This window comes from Notamacropus eugenii, chromosome 1, assembly GCF_028372415.1.
Source record: "Notamacropus eugenii isolate mMacEug1 chromosome 1, mMacEug1.pri_v2, whole genome shotgun sequence".
Taxonomy (NCBI): Eukaryota; Metazoa; Chordata; class Mammalia; order Diprotodontia; family Macropodidae; genus Notamacropus; species Notamacropus eugenii.
The window spans coordinates 11,594,995-11,616,331 of NC_092872.1; the positions used below are offsets into that span (position 1 = coordinate 11,594,995).

General features: G+C 38.6%; 1 protein-coding gene and 1 long non-coding RNA gene across 4 annotated transcripts in view; one reads left to right on the top strand and one right to left on the bottom strand.

Annotated features, from left to right (window-relative positions):
• The window catches only part of CCDC12 (coiled-coil domain containing 12), a 138,974-nt gene that overhangs the window by 115,929 nt on the left and 1,708 nt on the right, over positions 1–21,337 (bottom strand). The window lies entirely within an intron of this gene.
• LOC140533529 (uncharacterized) lies at positions 941–4,476 on the top strand. Its single transcript, XR_011976951.1, has 3 exons — positions 941–1,529; positions 2,811–2,890; positions 4,172–4,476. It is a non-coding gene; the product is annotated as an uncharacterized lncRNA (long non-coding RNA).

The window sequence follows — 21,337 nt, forward strand, 5'->3', positions numbered from 1 at the left end:
TACCTAAGTCTAGATCTTACAAAAAGTATTTACTTGCAGAAAGTACTTACAGCATAGAATTCCTAGCTCTAGGAGCAGACAACTACAGTGCCAAGATTGAATGACTTGAGCGTCACCAAAGTCAGCTATGTGAAGAACTCACACTTCTGAGGAGGAGAGGGGCAAAGTGATAACCCAAATGGGGTTGAGGAGCTGTTTACATTAAGGCATCAGTTCCCAACTTTTCTTGGTTTAAATTGATCCAAAAGTTCTAACTGCTGGAGTCCCATGTCTCTTGACAAGTACTAAACAGCATAGTATGAGTGGGTGGAAGGGAGAAAACAACAAAGTCAAATTCCAAAATTTCATATATAATTCATATTATGAGTGGCAGTTAGGTGGCAGTGGAGAAAAAACTAGGCACAGAGGCAGGAAGACCAGAATTCAAATCAAACCTTAGATATTTACCAGCTATGTAACCCTAGGCAGTCATTTAACCTCTAAAAGTCTGTTTTACCATATGTAAAATTGGTTTCAGGGGATAAATGTCATGAGGATAAAGTTCTTTGTAAATCTTAATGTGATCTATAAATGCTAGCTATTATGACCATCAATAATAGAGCTTCCCTTTGATGTTAAAAAAAAATGGTTAAAAAAGTATCTTAGGGAATTCTGAATTTCAATCAACTAACAAGAATTTGAAGTCCTACTAAGATTTATTGAGTGCTGAACAATAATTGGTTACACAAATGTTAAATGAGGAGAAAGAGAGAAAATAAAAAACATAACGTAGCGAGACAGTAAGATTATATAGAGAAACATGGAGGTCTTGCACTATCCCCAGTACAAGGTAAAAAATCAAAAGGCTTTTTTTTTGTTTTGTTTGCTGCTGACAGATATATCTGATAAAGACAAGGAATCTGGACCAGGAGAATGAAGGTTAAAGACCTAGTGTTCCAAGTTTAGCTCTGGTTCTTATTTAACTTTATTTGCATACCAAAGAGCATGGGGGAAGGGGTATAAGAAAGGTCCCCAGCGGCTTGGCCCAGTGCATTCAACATTGAATAAAACGATCCTTTAACAAATGTGCTCTTGACATCAAACTAGGCAGGATAGCTAAAACAATGAACAGTCAAGATTCAAAAAGTTCTTTACAGGTTCTAGAACACTGGGATGAATCTGACAGTTCTACATAGTTTAAAAAAATGTTCTTCACAAGGTGAGAAGAATGGCTTGGTTAGATGATAATTCTTCTGAAAAAATATTTGAGGATTTAGTTCATTATGTGTCAACAATGTGATGTGGCAGCCAAGAAAGTTAATGTGATCTGGGGCTTAATTAACAGAGAGGTTCCAGGAAGAAGGAAGTAAATAGTCCCTTCTGTACTTCACCCTGGTCAGAGCACATCACAGAATCACAGAATCTGAGAATTAGAAAAGGCCTTATAATCCAACACACACACAAAAGGAATCTCTGCTATCACAGACCCAACAAATCACCTACCAGCCTCTGTCTGACAATCTCCAAAGGAGGAGGCGCCCAGCACCTCTGTAAGTACCTGGGTACTGTGTTTAGTTCTGAGCAATACAGCTTAGGAGTGATTTTATAAACTGAGGAGAACCAGAACGCCTGAAAAGCTTGGAATGCATAAAGGAAGCGTTTTCTGGGGCCTGGCATGGCACAGCACCACTTTCTCCAAAGTTGTTGTTTCCGTAAGACTACATTCTCACTCTCCCAGTTCTATGCAGCCCCTTTTCTAAAATACTTGTAAAATAAATTATCTCTGCGTGATTGGTTACTGTGCTGTCCAGTTTACATACACTGTGACTTCTGTTAGGGATTAGGTCTCTGGTAGGGAAAGTTATACAACATTATTGCTAAGGAAAAAATTAGATTCAACTCAGGTGACCAACAGAAGCTTTCTTCTAGGGTTATATGTACCTCATACCAAATCCAAGTACCTATGATGGAACTTATCCCCCAATTTTCACCATCCCTTAAAGAATCACTTTATATAAAGAAGTTAAGGAAAAGGTATTCAATCAAGCTGATAAGATGAAAGGAAATCTACCACTAGATGAAAGCAAATAATGATACCCCATGAGGTCTGTGAGATTGTCTGGCTAAAAGATATTAGACAAGCTCCTGGTAACCTATAAAAAGCTATAGCCATCTCTGAGAGAAGGAGCTCAGACACCCAACTCTGAGGAGTCAGGAGAGTCAGCTTGGAAGATGACTTGCATCTTCTCCCTTGTACCTTTTCCAGAGTACAGCAGAGGCGGGGGAGGGGGAACTTCTCTTTGCCTTTTGCATCCACTTATCCACCCCCAATATGGTGTAATGAAGCAGAACATAGCAGAGTTCAGCTGTGGGGAGTCAAGAGTTTGGAGTAGAAATCCTTTTCAGAAGACAGTCCCAAGTCTTAATTCCTGCTGGTCCTAGACTTTGGTTCCTCCTAAAAGAGCACAGTCATATTGGAGGCCAGGATTTCAGATGAGCCTAAAGCTAGAGATAGTGGAAATTACAGCCAGACATCACAGACATCAGCAGAGTCCCACAACATCTCCAAATCCTCGTCACAGAGGGGCTGGAGCAGAGAAGTCCCTCCTGGCAGTTCAAGGACATCACAACAAGTTATCCGGAGGGTCCTGTGGTGCTGCAGTTAAACGGTACTGGCCACAGGTTTCCTCCATGTGTGTTTCTCTCCTTTCTCTCTTCCCACGGATGCTATACAGCCTTTACACCAGGCAGAAAGTAGATTTGCAGGAGAGTGTCCCAAGGGTTTATGGGGCAGATGCTTTATTATGATCATTCTTGCTTTTCCATTTCAGCAAATGTCTTTATTAGGGCCTATGAACTAGGTATACAGTATAGAGAAGGCAACTGTCCCCAGGAGACTCACTCAACAAAGGTGAGTTGAGTAAGTAGACTACAGAGAGGAGACTACAAACTACCAACCATAACAATTCCCACTTACAAAGGAATTTCCTCCCAACAGCCCTGTGAGGTGAGGGAGGCAGTATAAGTATTATCTCAACTTTACAGATGAGAAAACTGAAGCTCCAATAAGTTAAGCAGTCTTTTGCCCAAGGTAGAGGCTCCCACTGGAAGCCAGATGCTCTGAGTGCAAAACCAGTTATTCCTCTGAAAGCAGTACAGTGCCTTTCATGGGCACATAGAGCAACAATCACTCCTTTAAAAAGGTAAAACCCCAGAAAGGCTGAGACAGAACTAGGACCAAGGTGTCCAATACTCTGAGTCTGCACCTCACAGGATATTAATGAAACTGTAGTGTCCTCCTAATTAGCCATGAAAAAGAGTTGGTCAGTGGCAAATCCTAAATTCAAACCCAGGCTACAGTAGTAGCTGAGCAGATGGAAAGAGCTTAGATCACAATTTGCTTTACTAGGTACATTCAACTTGACAGCATCAAAAGCAGATGTTCTTTACCCATGATTCAAATGACCATGGCCAAAAAAGTGACAATGTGACTCTTTAAAAAACAAAGGAGGTGTAGGGGAGAGAAGTCCTGAAAGGACAAAAGTTCTCTCCCTAATTCACTATCCATTCAAAACTTACCTCAGGAAGTTAGTTCTTGATGCATAAATTGAAATGGGCCTGAAATGCAGACTGCAATCTGCAGAGCACAGGAGCTTACTCTGCTCTGCTGTAACCACAGCAACTAGTTTGCTCAGGCATGGATTTCTGTCTCAGAAAGCACAAGCAGTTGCTTCTGCTTCCAATTTTAAAAAAACCCAACTATTTGTAAGCCAGAGAAAAGGAAGGAAATTACTGGAGAAGAGGGGACTGAATATGATATTTAGTAACAGAACTACAGCACTGTCATGTAATAACATTTGTCATATGAAATAGGTTATTAATGTTAAAATTTACACTGGTCATACTGGAGTTAGCAAGAATGTTAACACACACTTTCAGCTTTCCTGGTCAGTGACTCTTAATCACCTAAAGCTACAAGAACCTTTCTCCTCTCCTTCAATGTCACTTTTCTCTAATTCCCACAAGTGGCATTTCCTCTGAAACTTTTCCAACCATTATTAACATTTAATGTTAAATATAATGCCATACATGACATAAATTATACAACGTAAAACTTTCTAAAACGTACATCATTAAGTTAAAACAGGGCAATACAGAAAACCATTACATTAAGATTTATGACCCTTACCAGATTACCAGTTCTTCACAAGAGTCCTACTTCCTGACCTGATGGCATAGAAGAGATCGTGGGTTCTAGCTAAGTATAAAGAAGCTCATCTTCCATTGGTTGAAGTTCATTAAAAAATTCTCATGGCAACCCATGAAATTAAGAAAAATAAACAATGGCTCTCATTTCTCTGCCTGTCCTCTTTTTTTGTCTGGAGTAGCGGCAGCGTGGCAGAAAAGGAAGTAAAGGAGACGCAAGGTTTTAAGCCACTCTAGTGGAACTCTTAACTATGAGCTCTTGTCATAGGTAACTAAAAAGTGAGCACACCAGTGGGGAAACTCAATCAGAACAATATTCTGGTTATAAATGAGAACAGAGGACAAAAGTAAGTTTCATATCAATGGAAGTAAGGCTCATTGACTTTCCTTGGAGAAGAAAAAAAAAGGGGGGGCAGGGTTAGTGGAGCTGGTTTTACTTTGTGTCCCAAGGATAACTCAGTCATATTACAGTGCCCAGGATAAGCACTAGGAAAAAGATCATCACGAAGATACTGAAACAGACAAGCAGCACAGAAGATACACCAGACCTGGAGTTGAGAAGAAGCTGAGTTCAAATTTGACCTCACCTGCTTAACCCTGGGCAAGTCACATTATTAACCTGTTTGCCTCAGTGGACTCATCTGAAAAATAAGGATAATAGCAGCACCTACTCCCACCCTAGGATTTTCATGAGAATAAAACGAGATAGTACGTAGAAAGCGCTTTGCAAAACTCAAAGTGCTATAAAACTGCAGCTTACACACCAACATATATTCTAGAGAATAAAGAGGTAAAAAGTTTTTTCTAAAGGCCTGATAAGATCCTCCAAATTAGATCAACAAGTACTTTAATATTTCATAACATTTACGTAAAGATGAACATTAGAGAGAATAGTGAAAAATATTGGAAAATATGGTACAGGATCAAGACACAAAAGGGAATAGTTTTACAATAGTACACAGATGCCTGCCCCTTTCCCTCTCCCTCTCTTGTGTGCACATGCACATGCACACACATACGCACACACACACACACACACACAACATATATATCAAATATTTTCTTTGAGAAGTAGGAAGGGTTGGACACAATGAGAACCAAATAAAATCACAAAAAATGAAACCTAAAAATACTAATTACATAGATGTTGGGCCAATTTTGAAGAACAGCCCAAGCATGACTTATTTAAATAGTTATTGGTCGACAAAAACAGGAAATGAATGGATAATACATGACATAAATTATCACCATTTTCTATGGAATTCTGACCAGTGGAAAAAGCAAAGAAAACAAGGAAACCAAAAGTCCTTAAAACATCTTGGCCAACAGATTTGATTTCCTTTCCAAAGATATATGCTAGCCAATGGGAATACCAATTTAGCATGCAAATTGGCTTGTAAAATTGTATAGAGGATGGTAAAAGTTTATGAGCAGTATATCACTTCATAAAAGTCAGAAACATTGGAGAACAAATTTTGACAAAAAGTCAGTTAGTCTAAGGATGAAACGAAGACTAGAATAAAGAAGAAATGAAAAAGCCGTGTCAAGACTATGAGAACAAACTATTCCCTGTCAATGACAGATGAGGCAGGGTGGGGAAACAGTCATATGCGAGTTCCAACACTCAAGTGCCCAATGCTGTTTAAGAAAAAAGAAATGGCCACCCTCTACATTAAGGGATCGAAGGGAATGGAATAGGATATTCCAGAAGTCAAAGAAACTAGGACTAAAACCAAGAATCACCTACCCAGCAAAACTGAGTATAATACTTCAGGAGAAAAAATGGTCTTTCAATAAAATAGAGGATTTTCAAATTTTCTTGATGAAAAGACCAGAGCTGAAAAGAAAATTTGACTTTCTAACACAAGAATGAAGAGAACCATGAAAAGGTGAACAGCAAAGAGAAGTCATAAGGGACTTACTAAAGTTGAACTGTTTACATTCCTACATGGAAAGACAATATTTGTAACTCTTGAAACATTTCAGTATCTGGGTACTGGGTGGGAGTACATACACACACATGCACACACGCACACATACATAGAGACAGAGTGCACAGAGTGAATTGAAGAGGATGGGATCATATCTTAAAAAAAAAAAATGAAATCAAGCAGTGAGAGAGAAATATTGGGAGGAGAAAGGGAGAAGTTGAATGGGGCAAAATATCTCTCATAAAAGAGGCAAGCAAAAGACTTATTAGTGGAGGGATAAAGAGGGGAGGCAAGAGAAAAACATGAGGTCTACTCTCATCACATTCCACTAAAGGAAAGAATAAAATGCACACTCATTTTGATAGGAAAACCTATCTCATAATACAGGAGAGTGGGGGACAGGGGCACAAGCAGGGTGGGGGGGAGGATGGAGGGGAGGGCATGGGGAGGAGAATGCAATCCGAGGTCGACACTCATAGGGAAGGAAAGGATCATAAGAGAATAGAAGTAATGGGGGACAGGATAGGATGGAGGGAAATATAGTTAGTCCTATACAACACAACTAGTATGGAAATCATTTGCAAAACTACACAGATTTGGCCTATATTGAATTGCTTGTCTTCCAAGGGGAAGGGGTGGAGAGGGAGGGAGCTAAAGAAGTTGGAACTCAAAGTGTTAGGATCAAATGTAATGTTCTTACCACTGGGAAATAAGAAATACAGGTTAAGGGGTTAAGAAAGCTATCTGGCCCTACAGGACAAAAGAGAAGACGGAGACAAGGGCAGGGAGGGAGGATAGAGGAGAGAGCAGATTGGTCACAGGGGCAACTAGAATGCTTGGGTTTGGGGGGGGGAGGGGATAAAAAGGGAGAAAATTTGTAACCCAAAATTTTGTGAAAATAAATGTTAAAAGTTAAATAAAAAATAAAAATAAAAATAAAAAAAAAAAGAAAAGAGAAATGGCACGAAGGAAAAAACCCAGGTGGAACAGATGAAGTATACAGAGGAAGTTTGAGATGGAGCCAATATGAGTTTGATGACATTCAGGAATCATTTCTCCAGATACCTATACATGCAACAAGGACATCTTGGATGAAGGGAACAGGAAGGCTTTTATGAACAAAATTCTACAAAAGAACACACCCTTACAGTCATAAAATTAAATGCAGAAAACATAAGATCTTACTTTATATTAATTTTTTTTAATGGGAAGCTGTGTGGCTTAACAGTTACAGAACCGACCTAAGATTCAGGCAGATCCAGGTTCAGGTGGTGGCTATGTGCCCAGAACAAGTCTCTTAACCTATTAATGCCCACACTGGCAATTCTACGACCAAATTTAAAGAGCTGGTACCTATCTAAGAAGTTTCTTCATGTCTAATTTCCCACATAAATGAAATCCTCACACAGGTAAAGTTTAAACCTGTACTAAGACTTTTGGGATACCCTGTGTAGTGATCTCACTGACACAATTTAGTTTACTGTTATAAGGAACCCCTGGTGAGGAATCTCTCTCTTTCTCTCCATAGATACATACATATGTATGTGTAAGCTTCTGCGTATATATAAGTATATTATATACAGTATATGTACACACATATACGTGTGTGTATTACAAACATATATGCTTGGAGTTTGTGATATGAATATTAAAAAATGAAATAATCCCTACCCTCAAGAAGATCCCTGTATTCTAATTTGGGGAAATAACAAGCACAAAAAACATAAGCATATGCAAAGTCAATACAAGGTAGTCACATATAAGGAAGTTAAGGAAAGAGGGCACCGGTAATCGCAGGAAAGGCTTCATACACACACTGCAAGCTGAAGAAAAGGAAGGCTTCTAGGAGGCAGCTGTAAGAGGGGATGCATTGCACACTTGAGTGACAGTCTATGCAAAGGCACCGAAACCAAAAATAAAGAGGCGTGTGAGGGCAGTTTGACTGGATCACAGTACATGGGTGTTTTTGTGGTGGCTGGTGGTGGTGTTGTTAAGAATGAGACCAGAAAGATAGACTGGGGCCACCTGTAAAGGGGTTTGGGAGGCAACAGAACCATTTATAGTATATGCATCATAGAGACAACAGAAAGGCACATTGCAGAGGATTAAAGAGGAAAGTGGCCTAGTCAGACGTGCACTCCAGCAACATTCACTTTGGCAGCTATTTAGAGGATAGATTAGAGTGAGCAGACAATTGAGGCAGAGAAACCAATTAGGAGACTTTTATGAAAGCCACGCAAAAGGTGTGGAGAGCAGATAGAAGAGATCAGATAAGAGAAGTATTGTGGAAGACAGGGCAAATGATTATATGGTAGGAGGGAAAGTAAGAAGTTGAAGACAATTCTGAGCTTATGAACTTGGAAGGAAAGAGAAGCAGAGGTAGGTTAAAGAAGAAAGATATCAAAAATAGTACCACTGAAATCAAAACTATATATAGTGATGTGATCATTATTGATTAGAGAAATGCAAATTACAGCAACTTTGAGATATCTCACAATTATCAGGCTGGCTAAGATGACAGAAGAGGGAAATGACAAATGCTGGAAAGGATGTGGAAAAGTCAGGACACTAGTACACTGCTGGCAGAACTTATCCAACCATTTTGAAAAGCAGTCTGGAATGATGCCCAGAGAGTTATAAAACTGTGTATCCCCTTTGATCCAGCAAACACCACTATTAGGTCTGTTTCCCAAGGTGATCAGGGAAAAAGGAAAAGAACCTCTATCTTCTAAAATATTTATATCCACTATCTTTGTGGAGGCAAAGAACTGGAAATTGAGGGGATGTCCATCCATCACTTGGGGAATGGCTAAACAAGTTGTGGCACATGACAGTGATGAAATACTACTTTGCTGTAAGAAATAATGAGCTAGTTGATTTTAGAAAAACACAGAAAGACTTACATGAAAATAATAAAAAGTGAAATGAATAGAACCACAAGAATGCTGTATTCAGTTAACAGCAATATTATTCAAAGTACAACTGCGAATAACCAAATCATTCTAAGTATTATAAATACAAAGGACCTATGAAGAAAGATGTTCTCCACCTGCAGAGAAAGAACTGATTAACAGAAGTATGCGTAGTATGGTTTTAAATTATTTATAAATCTGTTATCAAATGGTGGCCTTCTCTAATATGAGGTAGGAAGGAAGGAAAGGAGACCATTCAGAACCTGAAATGTAACAAAAATAAATTAATTTTAATGGTACCATTACTTCATAATCTTTTTTATTAAAACCAAAAACTTTCTTGGAGACATTAAATACGGAAAAACCATTCCGAAATTGAAAACAAAATGAGATATAATCTAAATGAACAAGAATATTAGGAAGAAACTATTGGATTTATATTCCAAATGTCTACACAGGAAAATTGTAAGAAACAAATATTAAATAAGATAGAATAATCACAAAAGCCATCTGGGTGCTTTATTGATAGGAACTATGCAAATGATGAAAAGAATACTAAAAATAATCCAACACTAACAGTTCTAGGGAAAACTAAAAAGGAATAACTTTGTTAGTACATTCAGTATCAACAGATACCACTGAACCAACAGAAATAACTCAACCTCAATCTCATACCTAACATAACAAACATACTTTGTTATGAAAGCCAAGGACCAAGGAAAAGAACTAGTTTGAATACCAAGACTTCTTCGACTTCCAATATGTTTCTTCAGTGTCAGCAATGCAACAATGAAATTGTAAAAAAAAAAAAAAAAAAAAGTCATATTTTTTTCAATGTGCTTATCAGTTTTGCTCATTTTTTTCTCTCCTCTTTTTCTTCTTTTAAAAATTATTTGTTATAAGGGATGGCACTCTGGGAAGGCAAAAGAGTGGAATAAAGAAAAAAATCTACATAATATTAAAAAAGGTAGCAATAAAAGTCTTTTAACAAAAACAATGGAAATGTAACATTTATACATAAGGTGTCTCTAAAGTCAGTGCAGCTTTAAGCTTTTTAAAGTTTAAAACTGCACTAAGACTTTTGAGGCATCCTATATACTAATAGCTACCAAGACACACTGAAGAGTGTATAGGCAAGAAAAAAAAGGTCCCCAAACAAATCATTTTCTAGTGCAATACTTAAAACCCAACTTCAGTCCTCTGCTTCTGTCCTTTCGATACCCTAACCCACATCATTCAAAGTTGAGTGAAAAGGGTTTGTCCTTTGTTTTCACAAAAAACCCTAACCAAATGCTTCTGGCAGGAAGTGCTCTAGCTACAAACTAAGAAGGTAAGGGGAAGGCCCAGGCCACACATTTAAACAGATGAGCTACATCTCAGCAATCCAAGAGTCTAAAACAATTTCAAAGGATTAATGATGGAAAATGCCATCCACATCCAGAGAATAGCTATGGAGTTAGAACGCAGAGCAAAGCAGGCTATTTTCCTTACTGTTTGGTTTTTCTTTCTCATGGTTCCTCCCATCCGTTATAATTCCTCTATGCAACATGACTAATGTGAAAATGTGTTTAATAAGAATGTGTGTGTAGAGCACATATCAGATTGCATGCTGTCCTGGGGAGGGAAGCAGGGGGAGAAAACTTAAAACTTATGGCAGTGAATGTTTAAAACTAAAAATAAAAAATAAATTGGAAAAAAAATAAAGAGATGGGCTAAACTTGAAGGTCAGGTGACATGAGAGGAAATTCATCTCCCCAATGCCATGACAGTGAAGATAAGTCAGAAAAAAAAAAAAATTCCAGTTCAAATCAATTCCTTTGAACATCTCCCCAGAATCCAAAATTATAATGATTAAGGTCATCTTAAAAACTAAGTTTCACTTCTGCTTATTCTTGAGAAATCAGTAGAATTGATGGTACTTCTTCCTATTTAGTAGTAAGAGTGACTGGACAGAAAGGGAAAGGAGTCACTGGTGTTACAGCCAGCTGCAAACAAGGCGGTTATGTTGTCACAGTAGTAACATTACAAAAACAGTTCTACAACATATCAGCTAACTACCAAATGAGATAATATGTGCAAAGTTCTTTACCAAGTGACTTCACTTCTCCTCTGTTCTCTCCTCTTATGGAACATGAGCTTTCAAATGATCCTTCCAATTCTATCATTCTAGGTCTTGGGAAAATCCTAGGAGACACTTAGCAGCCAGGTGACTTTGAGCAAATCTCTGATCCTCAGTTGGCTAATCTACAGCCTACTGCCACCTGGCTTTAGGCTAGATCTCTGGAAGTTCCTAACAGTAATAACAACAACATGAAGGTATCACAGTGGAGAGTGAATAGACAGACTTGGGGTCCCAAGATACCTCTTATCCCAGAGATTCAAAGACACCAAGCAAAGGGAAGGGCACAAACTCAAACACCTGTCCTTTTTACCAACTAAATACCATGCTCTGCCTACTGTACTGCATCACTCCTCCTCTTCTACTCCCCTGATTCATGCATTGAACTACTATAATAACCATCTAAGCAACTTCCTTCCAGCAACCCTCACCACCCAACACAGAGCTGTCCCCAAAAGAAAATCTTCCCAAGGCACATGTGTGGCCATGTTACTCCCCTGGATCCCATTTGGTCGGAGGATAAAAATCCTTAGCTTTGTTAGGAATAAAATTTCTAGAGGAACAGCCAAAGACTACTGAGATAGATGAGGCAAGCTCATTTACTTTACAGTTCTTGCAAGAAGCAGGTGTGGTGCTAGAACAGAGCAAGCACCTTTATCTGTGTTCCAAAACGCAAAGTCCCTCCCTCACTTCCTCACTGGCTGAGTACTCTGAGGTGTACAACTTTTGGTATATCTACTTCATGTCTTCCCCTGATGTGTTCCCTCTCCTTCCACAGACATCGCATGTCCATTAAAATGAGCTTTAGCTCCTCCTGAGAAGTTAATATTTATAAGGCTATGAAAGATGCATACTTTAAGCCTATTTTTACCCTTTGCCTTATTCTTGACCGCAAACCAAGGTGAGACTGGTGTTACTGTGACCTTTTCCTACTTTCCTCTTGACTCTAAGTATTTCTACTGCAAGGAAGTCCACTTCCCTATATCTGTTATACCTAACAGCTTGGCATTTAAAGACCTCTCAACCTACCTTTCCTGTCTTATTTTCTACTGCTCCTCTTTCTGAACTTTCCATTCCAGTCAAATTGAACTATGAGCTATTTCCCAAACTCAGTGCAATCCCCTGGGCCTTGTCCATCTCTGCTTCACAGGATTCTCATCTTCTTCCAGGTTCAACTCAGATGCAGCGACACCTCCCAGTCTCCCCAGTTCTTGGTGCTCTCTTCCTCACTTCCTTGGACTAATTTATTTGTATATATTGTGTCTTTCTGCCTCCTCCCAGGGATGTGGTAATGATCAATGAGATAATAATCACATATGTACATAGCTCATGATTATTAATTGAGTAAGCTCAAGCAAAAGGTGCTAATCACCTATCAAATGAGAGTGCTTGATTTGTGGCAGAAGAAATATGACCTAACGATGCATAGCAGCTTCCTCCACATAACAAGAATAAACCTTAAACCTTATCTCACAAACAGCTGTCAATGAGCATTTCCTGACTTGTTTCAGCACCTCAAAGTCCCACAAGACAGCCTTCTAGCCTTGGAAACTAAGCAGCAAACTTAACTCCAACTTCTAATATGATTCACTGATATATCCTCTCTCCAATTTTCACTTACCTCTAAGAAAAACATTAAATAATATATACTTAATGAATATCTGTTGATTAACTAAACCAAGTAGCTGGAAAACTTACAGCTTAGACAAGGGGAGGGTGGGAGTTGAGATAAATCAAATTCCTATACAGAATTATAAACTCTTCCTCTCTCTGTCTGTGTAAAGATTTTTCTAAACCAGGGGTAGGGAACCCGTGGCCTCAAGTCCGTATGTGACGTTCTAGGCCCTCAAGGTCAACCCTTTGATGGAATCCAAGCTTCACAGAACAAATCCCCTTAATGAATGTGTTCTATAAAACTTAGACTCAGTCAAAAAGGCTGCATCCAAGAACCTAGAAGGCCATATGTGGCCTTGAAGTCATAGGTTCCCCACCCCTGTTCTAAACCAAGATTTCAAACTAAAGCCTAAGCCAACATGAAACCGGTTTCTCAGCTGACACAAAAGCTGCCTTTTCAGGTTTCCTTTTCACTTGGTACATCGCTTTTTTCTGAAGATGAACCCATAAAGGCTAACAGCAAAAACAAAAAGAAAGAAGAAGCCAGCCTTACTTTCACTAGCAAGACTGAAAATATCAAACAAAAGAAAATAATTAAAGTTGAAAAGGCAAATGGGAGGTTTATACATTCCCATATACATTTTCTCCACCCCAGGAATGTCCAACACTACCTTGTCAAATGCTTCGGTTAAAACATACCTAGGAATTATCACAAGACTCCTGAGGAGAGAGATTCTTTTTCAGCATAAGGAAGAAACAAAAGAAAATTCCAAGTACAAAGAAAAGGGCTTATTTAGTGATACAACAATTAACCCTTGGGTAAAAGGCGCATGGATAAAAAAAGAAGAAAGGCTTACAATTAGCTATATTTTCAAACATAAAAATGAATTCATTCCTGGAACTCCATAATTATTCCTAAATTCTTGGGACTCCAAAACTTTCTACAAGTCTCTTGGCGCCAATCAGGTAGTCAGTTTCCTACTTTAAGAACAGTAACATTCTCAAAGGTAATGCAAACGATTTCAATAACAAGTTAGCTCTTAATTTGGAAAGAGAAAAACCATGTGATTTCTGGGTGCCTATTGTTCAGAAATGAGCTCATAGCCAAGAATTTTCTGATGCCAGAAAGACAGGGCTTTACTAGAAGTAAAATAATAAAAAGGCCATATTTTCAGCCCACAGTGATATTTTACATATGTGTGGATAGAAATGTCAAAGCCCATTCCATGTGCAAAAAGGGGTTCTTTGAACTACCCAGAGTTGTGTCTAAACTTCCTGGAGACTCAAATCCTTTCTTTAAAAAAGTCTTGTCCCTTGGGGTCAGACAGCAGCTCCAACTCCACTAACCTCAGTCACAACAAGTAGGCAAATAACTTTTTAGGGTACTAAAGCACTACTCATAAGACTCAGACTAGTATTTCTGGCAACAAACTGCAGCAGATATGTCACAACGCAGAGTAATAACTATCTGGGTAGACTGACAAACAAACGTTAATAACAGATTCCACCACTCCATCACATTCATCCAAAGATTTGGGTCTTTCCTTTTTCTGAGTATCAAATACAATGTAGGATGAATTAACCGAAAAAGAAATCAAACCTTGCTGAAAGCATGGCATGACAACAACAACACAAGAATTCGTCCCAAATGACAAGGCCTACAATCTTAACAAATCCCTATATTGCAATAAATATAATTACTATTATTATCATTTGCAGATGACCCAAAAGTCAATTAAAAGACACAGTATGAGCTGACTTTCCAAAATAGAAAAAAAGACATCAAGAACAGGGATGACTAGAAAAGGAAGCATGCTAAATCAGAAAACAAGGCCAACAATATCCAAGAAACATTAAAAAGAATCAGACAAAGGATTCCAGCACCTTGGTCAGATCCTCCATGAAAGCTACACAGAAAAACATAAAAAACTAAATGGGGCACCAAGGGAAGCAGTCACACTAATGAGGTCATGGAGTCATCATAATAGCAGGGGGATTAATAACAATAACATTCACATTTTTATAGCAACTTAAGGATTACAAAGTGCTTTCCTCACAACATCCTTGTGAGGTAGGAAGCACAAGGATTATTATCCCCATTTAACTAAGAAACTGAGGTTCATTAAGGTTAAGTGATTTGAGATTTGAATCCTTCATAAGATAACATATAGCTGGAAGGGACCTCAGAGGCCACCTGCTCCAAACCTTCATCCCACAAATTACTGAAGCCTAGTCAGGTTAAATGACTTGCCCATGTTTACACAGCGGCAGAATTTGAACCCAGGTTCTCTGACCTCAGAGATATGCTGCCTTCCTAAGGAGTCCTTATTCAAAGGGTAGCTCTATTTCTACAATCAACTGTTTCCAATTTGAGGAAATAGGAGAAACAGCAAGAGAAAGAAATCCTAATTGTTCTTTTCCTCCCCAGCTGTGGTTAAGACTCTCCAGCTCACAATGAACCAAAGTAGTGATCCTTCCACTTAAATTACTTGCATTTCATATCATCTTATAGCCAGGAGATGGTAAGGACAGATGTGCCAAGATTATCCTCCACAGTTACCTAGCAGCATGATGCTACTTCTAATAGTCTCTCAAATGAGAAGAGCTCATACAACACAAGGGCACCAAAGGTCATGCATGTGTCTTCTCAAGCTGGAGGTGCATGTCTTAGTAAAGTTCACAGGAGAACAGGGAGAAGGATATTTTTTTAAATGAACCCTACATCAGATACAATGACTTGTCAGAGAAAAAGAAACCAATTAAGGTCAACATGCAAACCAACAAACTTGTTCATTTAACACCACCTGGAATACCTGATCTTTAATGTTAGCATGTTAATGAATGAATGGGCATCTTTCTCAAGTCATACCCTGCTCTGACTTCACTTCAAGAGGATCATATACAGTCAGTTCTACTATAATTTGTGTTTTGAAAACCTGAATGTTACAAATTGATTGATATATCAACATATATGGAATATTTTGAGCATAACTCACATTTCAAGTTCACTGATGGCAACTTCTTCCTTGAGAAACATCAAGAATATAAAAAATAACTATTTCACAATAAGTTGCAAGTTACAACCCTCCAGTTCCTCAAGCAAACTTCAGGTCTTGGATAAAGGGCCATATTTATCATGTATCTTCTGGTGCAGGAGAAAAGCTGGTCCTAAGTGTACGTATGTACACGTACACACACACACACACACACACACACACTCTCTCTCTCTCCCTCTCTCTCTCTCTCTCCCTCTCTCTCTCTCTCTATCTCTCTCTCTCCAACATGGTCTCTGGTCCTTGGCCCAAGTTGCCACCTGCCAAACTTACCAGACAACTTTGCCAGAATCAGGGCACAACATGAGGCCCAGGACACCTCTACCATTTGCTGCAGTAATTAAATATTTCTTAACTATGTAACATGTATAAAACTGTGCTACCATTTTTAACTCAGTTCCTATCTTTTTTGTGTGTGACATTGATGTTTTTGAACACTGTATCCCTAACCCATTTTCCCCATAAACTCTGTAGTTTTAACTGCCTGACTTTGCATTGTGCCAGTACTTTGGGGAAATTCGTATGTTCCATTATAGCAGAATTGACTATATTTAGAACAACAGTTCTTTAAATCAAGTCCAATCCCCTCATCCCACAAGTTTCTGGAAAAAAGGTCTCATTTCTAAGACATATAAAGAACTGATTCAAATATCTAAGAATAAAGTTATTACTCAACCAATAATTGATCAAAGGATATAAACAGACAGTTTTCAGAGAAAGAAATCCAGGCTATCAATAGTCATATGAAAAAAATGCTCCCAATTAATAATAACTGGAGAAATGCAAATTAAAACAATTCTGGGGTTCTACCTCACCTCCATGATGTTGGAGGTTTACAAAAGGGAAAATAACAACTGTCAAGAGTGGTTATGGGAAAACAGGCACATTGATTAGTGCACTATTGGTGGAACTGTGAAATGGTCCAGCCACTGTGGAAAGCAATATGGAAGTATATCCCAAAAGGTACTAAACGGTGCATACTCTTTGACCAAGTGATAACCATTATTCTATCCCAAAGAGATCAAAGGAGGAGGAAAAGGACTCCAGAGAACTGGAAACTAAAAGGGTGGGTGCTTATCAAGTGCAGAAAGGATAAACAAATTATGGCACATGAATGTGATGAAATACTATTGTCTCATAAGAAAAGATGAAAGGTATAGTTTCAGAGGAAACTGGAAAAATATGTATGATAAGATGTAAAGTGAGACATATCAGGAGGACAATTCACACAATAACTGTACCTTAGAGACAAATAACTGTGAAATGCAATGACCAACCTCAATTCCAGAGGGCTCATGATAAAACATGTTACCCACATTCTAATACAGGATGCAGATTGAAACATATGTATTTTTGGACACAATCAATTTGGGAATGTTTTATTTGACTATGCATATTTGTTAAGAGAATTTTGTTTTTCTTTTTCAACTGGAGGGGAAGGAGAGAGGTAGATATTTGTTCATTGGAAAAAATAAAATTTAATTTAAAGAACAGAAAAATATAATAAAGGCAAAAGGAAATATAAGAAGAGAGAAAGGAAACCATCTTAGCTCAGACTTTCCTCAATCAATTAATAAACATTTATTAAGCCCCTATTAAGTGCCAGCCATTGTATTAATCACCTCTCATTTAGACTACAACAGCTTCATAATTGTTCTCCCAGCCTTAAAGTTTCCTCCTACTCCAATCTATTCTCCATACAGCTACCAAAGGCTTCCTTAAAAGACAGGTTTACACTATTGATTAGAGAAAGGTAAATTAAAAACTCCGAGGTACCACCTCACACCTAACAAATTGGATAATACGACAAAAAAGGAAAATAATAAATGTTGGAAAAGATGTGGGAAAACTGGGCCACTACTGCATTGCTGATGGAATTGTGAACTAATCCAACCACTGTGGAGAGCAATTTGGAACCATGCCCAAAGGGCTACAAAACTGTGCATACCCTTTGCTCCAGCAATATCTAGTAGTGATCTAGCAGGTCTATATTCCAAAGAGATTACAAAAGAGGGAAAAGGACTCACATGTCCAAAAATATTTATAGCAGCTTTTTTTGTGGTGGCATTTGGAAATTGAGGGGATGCCCATCAACTGGGGAATGGCTGAATAAGCTGTGGTATGTGAATGTAATGGAATATTATTATTCCATAAGAAATGATGAGCAGGCAGATTTCAAAAGAACCTGGAAAGACTTACATGAACTGATGCTGAGTGAAGTGAGCAGAACCGGGAGAGCAGTGTACACAGTAGCAGTAATATTATTCGATGAGCAACTTTGATAGGTTTAGCTCTTCTCAGCAATACAACGATCTAAGACAATTTCAAAAGACTCATGTTGGAAAATGCTATCCACATCCAGGGAAAGAATTATGGAGTCCAAATGCAGATCAAAGTATATTATTTTCTTTTTTCTTTCTCATGGTTTTCCCTTTTGTTCTAATTTTTCCTTCACAACATGACTAATATGGAAATATGTCTAACAGGATTGTATATGTATAGCCTACATCAGACTGTATGCTGTCTTGGGGAGGGAGCAGGGGAAGGAGGAAAAAAAAAATCTGGAACCCAAAATCTTATGAAAGTGAATATTAAAAACTATCTTTATATGTAATTGGAAAAAATTAAGTGGAAAAAAAAATTTAAACACATTTTTAAAAAGGCAAGATTTACAACTCCCTACACAAACTCCAATGGCTCCCTACTCCTTCAAAGGCAAAATTCCTGTTTGGTTTTTAAAACCCTTCATAATGTGGATACAACCTGGCCTGAATCTAACATTATTCTCCTTCCTGCACACTAACGTCCAGGCAAACTAGCCTCAAACTCACTTCACATCCAGTCTCAGTGCCTTTTAATGGATCATCCCCCACACCTCTCATCACAGAATCTCTCTGCCTTCAATACTCTGCCCAAGCACTGCCCCCTATAGAGTGTCTTTCCTGATCCCCCTAAAAATTAGTGCCCACCCACCCTAACCAAACTGTACTTATCGTGCATTTATTGTTTATGCTTGAATATGGACAAGTCTCTACCGTAGAATTCACAGATTGCTTCTTTTTTTATATCTACAATGCCTTACTAATAGTACGAGCTTAAATGCTTGCTGATTACTGTCTGAGTGGATGTGGCCTTTCAAAGCTTAGGATATGCCCAAATAAGGATTTAAAAAAACACATGGTAGGTATTTCCCTCCTCTGAACTCTTATACCAATAATCTAAACAACTAATTTAACAATCATATACTACTTTGTACTACCTCTCCTAATGTTCCCTTGAATACAAATACACAGATGAAAAAACTGTGACTTCCTCAGTAAAAGTCTTACTTGTGTGGAAGCTCCCTTAGAAAATAATCCCAAAGGATAAGGGATATCCCTAGGCCTGACGGTCCTCACATGTTGCGTTCAACAACTCTCTCCCTCCCCACACATCTTGGAAGAAGGCAGAGAGAGCTACAATGGCAGGTCCCTGGAACCCAAATATCTAACCATGATACCCAACTGTATCTCCTTTCTTCTCTAGGTTTTGAGGATCCACAGACCAACTTTACCTTAGCCATCACAGGCTCTCTGAAGGTAGTGGTCTTAATCAAATGTTTCTTCTCAATTTTATAGCTGTCTAAATTTCTCCTCTCCTAATCCTTTGAAATTCAAAGTCCCCCAGTCCCCATTCACCTCAGCCCTACCACTGCCAAATCCCTATCCTAGTCTGGTCTCCTCTTCTATTATGCCCTCTGGAACCTCCACTCTACTGTTAATCTTCCACTAAGCAGAGTTAATATTTCTTCTTCCCTGATTGACATTCTCTATTACTCTGCATAGTGATTCTTCATAACTTTGTTCTCAAGACTCCTAAATCACCTTCTTCCATCCCAATGAAGATCCCACCTTCTACTTAACTACAAAACTTAACTATCCATCATTTGTTCCCTCTTTTTCCCTATTGTACACTTCAAAAACCCTCTTCATTCCCCATTACCTCCTTCTTTGCAGCAGCCTTTTCCAATCTACTCCCACCCCTTTACTTGGGCCATGCTACCATTCCTCCAGGAATATGCCCCCTCAGATGTTTTTAAACTCAAATCTCTCCTAATCTTCTAGTTCCTTCCCTGCCTTCTAAAAAGATCCCTAGCTCTCCCCAAACCCTGGAGAGAGAAAAAAAACCTTGCCATCTCCTCACACTATGTCCTACAAAGTTTCATTTCTTCCACAGACAAACCCTAGAAAGAGACATCCGTATATACTCAGTGCCTCCATTTCTTAATCTCCCACTCACTACTCAATAACAGTTCATTCTCAACCTTTTACATACTCTCCAATACTGGAGCCCACCTTCTCTCACAGCCTCTAACACAATGGGCCAGAAAAGAGAATGGTTTATTCTTTGCTCCTCACTGTCAATATCCTTCATCAATATCTCCTCTTTTGAGGTTCAATCCATTCCTCCTTCATTTCTTCACCCTCTCTGCAGTTAAGATTCTCAAGGTCATAATGACTTAATTACTTGCATTTAACACTATCAAAGACAGTCAAAAACTAGTAAGAATAGTAGATCATAGATTAATAGCTAGAAGGAACCTCGGAAATCACCTGGTCCAATCCCTCCATTTTAAAGATGAGAATACTGAAATTCACACAGGTGAAATGAATCACCCACGTTCACACAGAGTTATTAAGTTATCAGAGGCAATGTTGAACCTCAGTCTTTGTGGGTCTTTTTGACTCCAAGTTCAGCACACATGCACTACATTTCACCACCTCTCACAGTCTCACAAGGGACTGTGCCCAGGACTGCTTAGTACCATTCTAACCTCTACTACCCTCTCACTGCAAAGAGGCTCACGAACTCCAGATCTCTCTATCCAGACCTTTACTATATCATCTTACTAGCTGCTGGCTCACTTTGCATGTCAAAAAGTTCAATACCTTGCTCACACCCTATCCCATGCCCTTGTACTTGGGGACCTCAACATACACACTCAGTTACTCTGGTCTTTCAGTTTATTAACTCCCTCAACCTACAATTTCACTCCACCCCAGCCCCACTCAGGGTTTGTGATACCCTAGAGCTCACAATCATCAGTAACTGCCTACCTCTATCATCTACAACTCTGAAATTTCTAAGCACCTATCCTTCCATTTCTCCCTCTCTCACTCCTCTGAAATCTCTTCTGTATCCTCAGTGCAACCCCTAAGTATTCCACCTCTCCCTGATTTCCTGGTTCCAAATTCAGTACTCTCTCCATTATATGACATTGCTTTTAAACCTATTGGTACCTTCTCTAGAATAGTCCAGTGTTCCATCACCAATTATCAAGTTAGGAATTCAACAAATAATAAACATCTTTATACTAGATGTGCAACTAGACACTGTTGATACAAAGATTAAATGATATGGCCTCTGCCCTCAAGGAATTTACAATCTAGCACAGGGATAAGTAACAAAGACCTATAATAAAAGTATATTTATAAATATATAGTGCATATAGTATAAGAAGAGAGTCAAAGCGTGAGACTATAT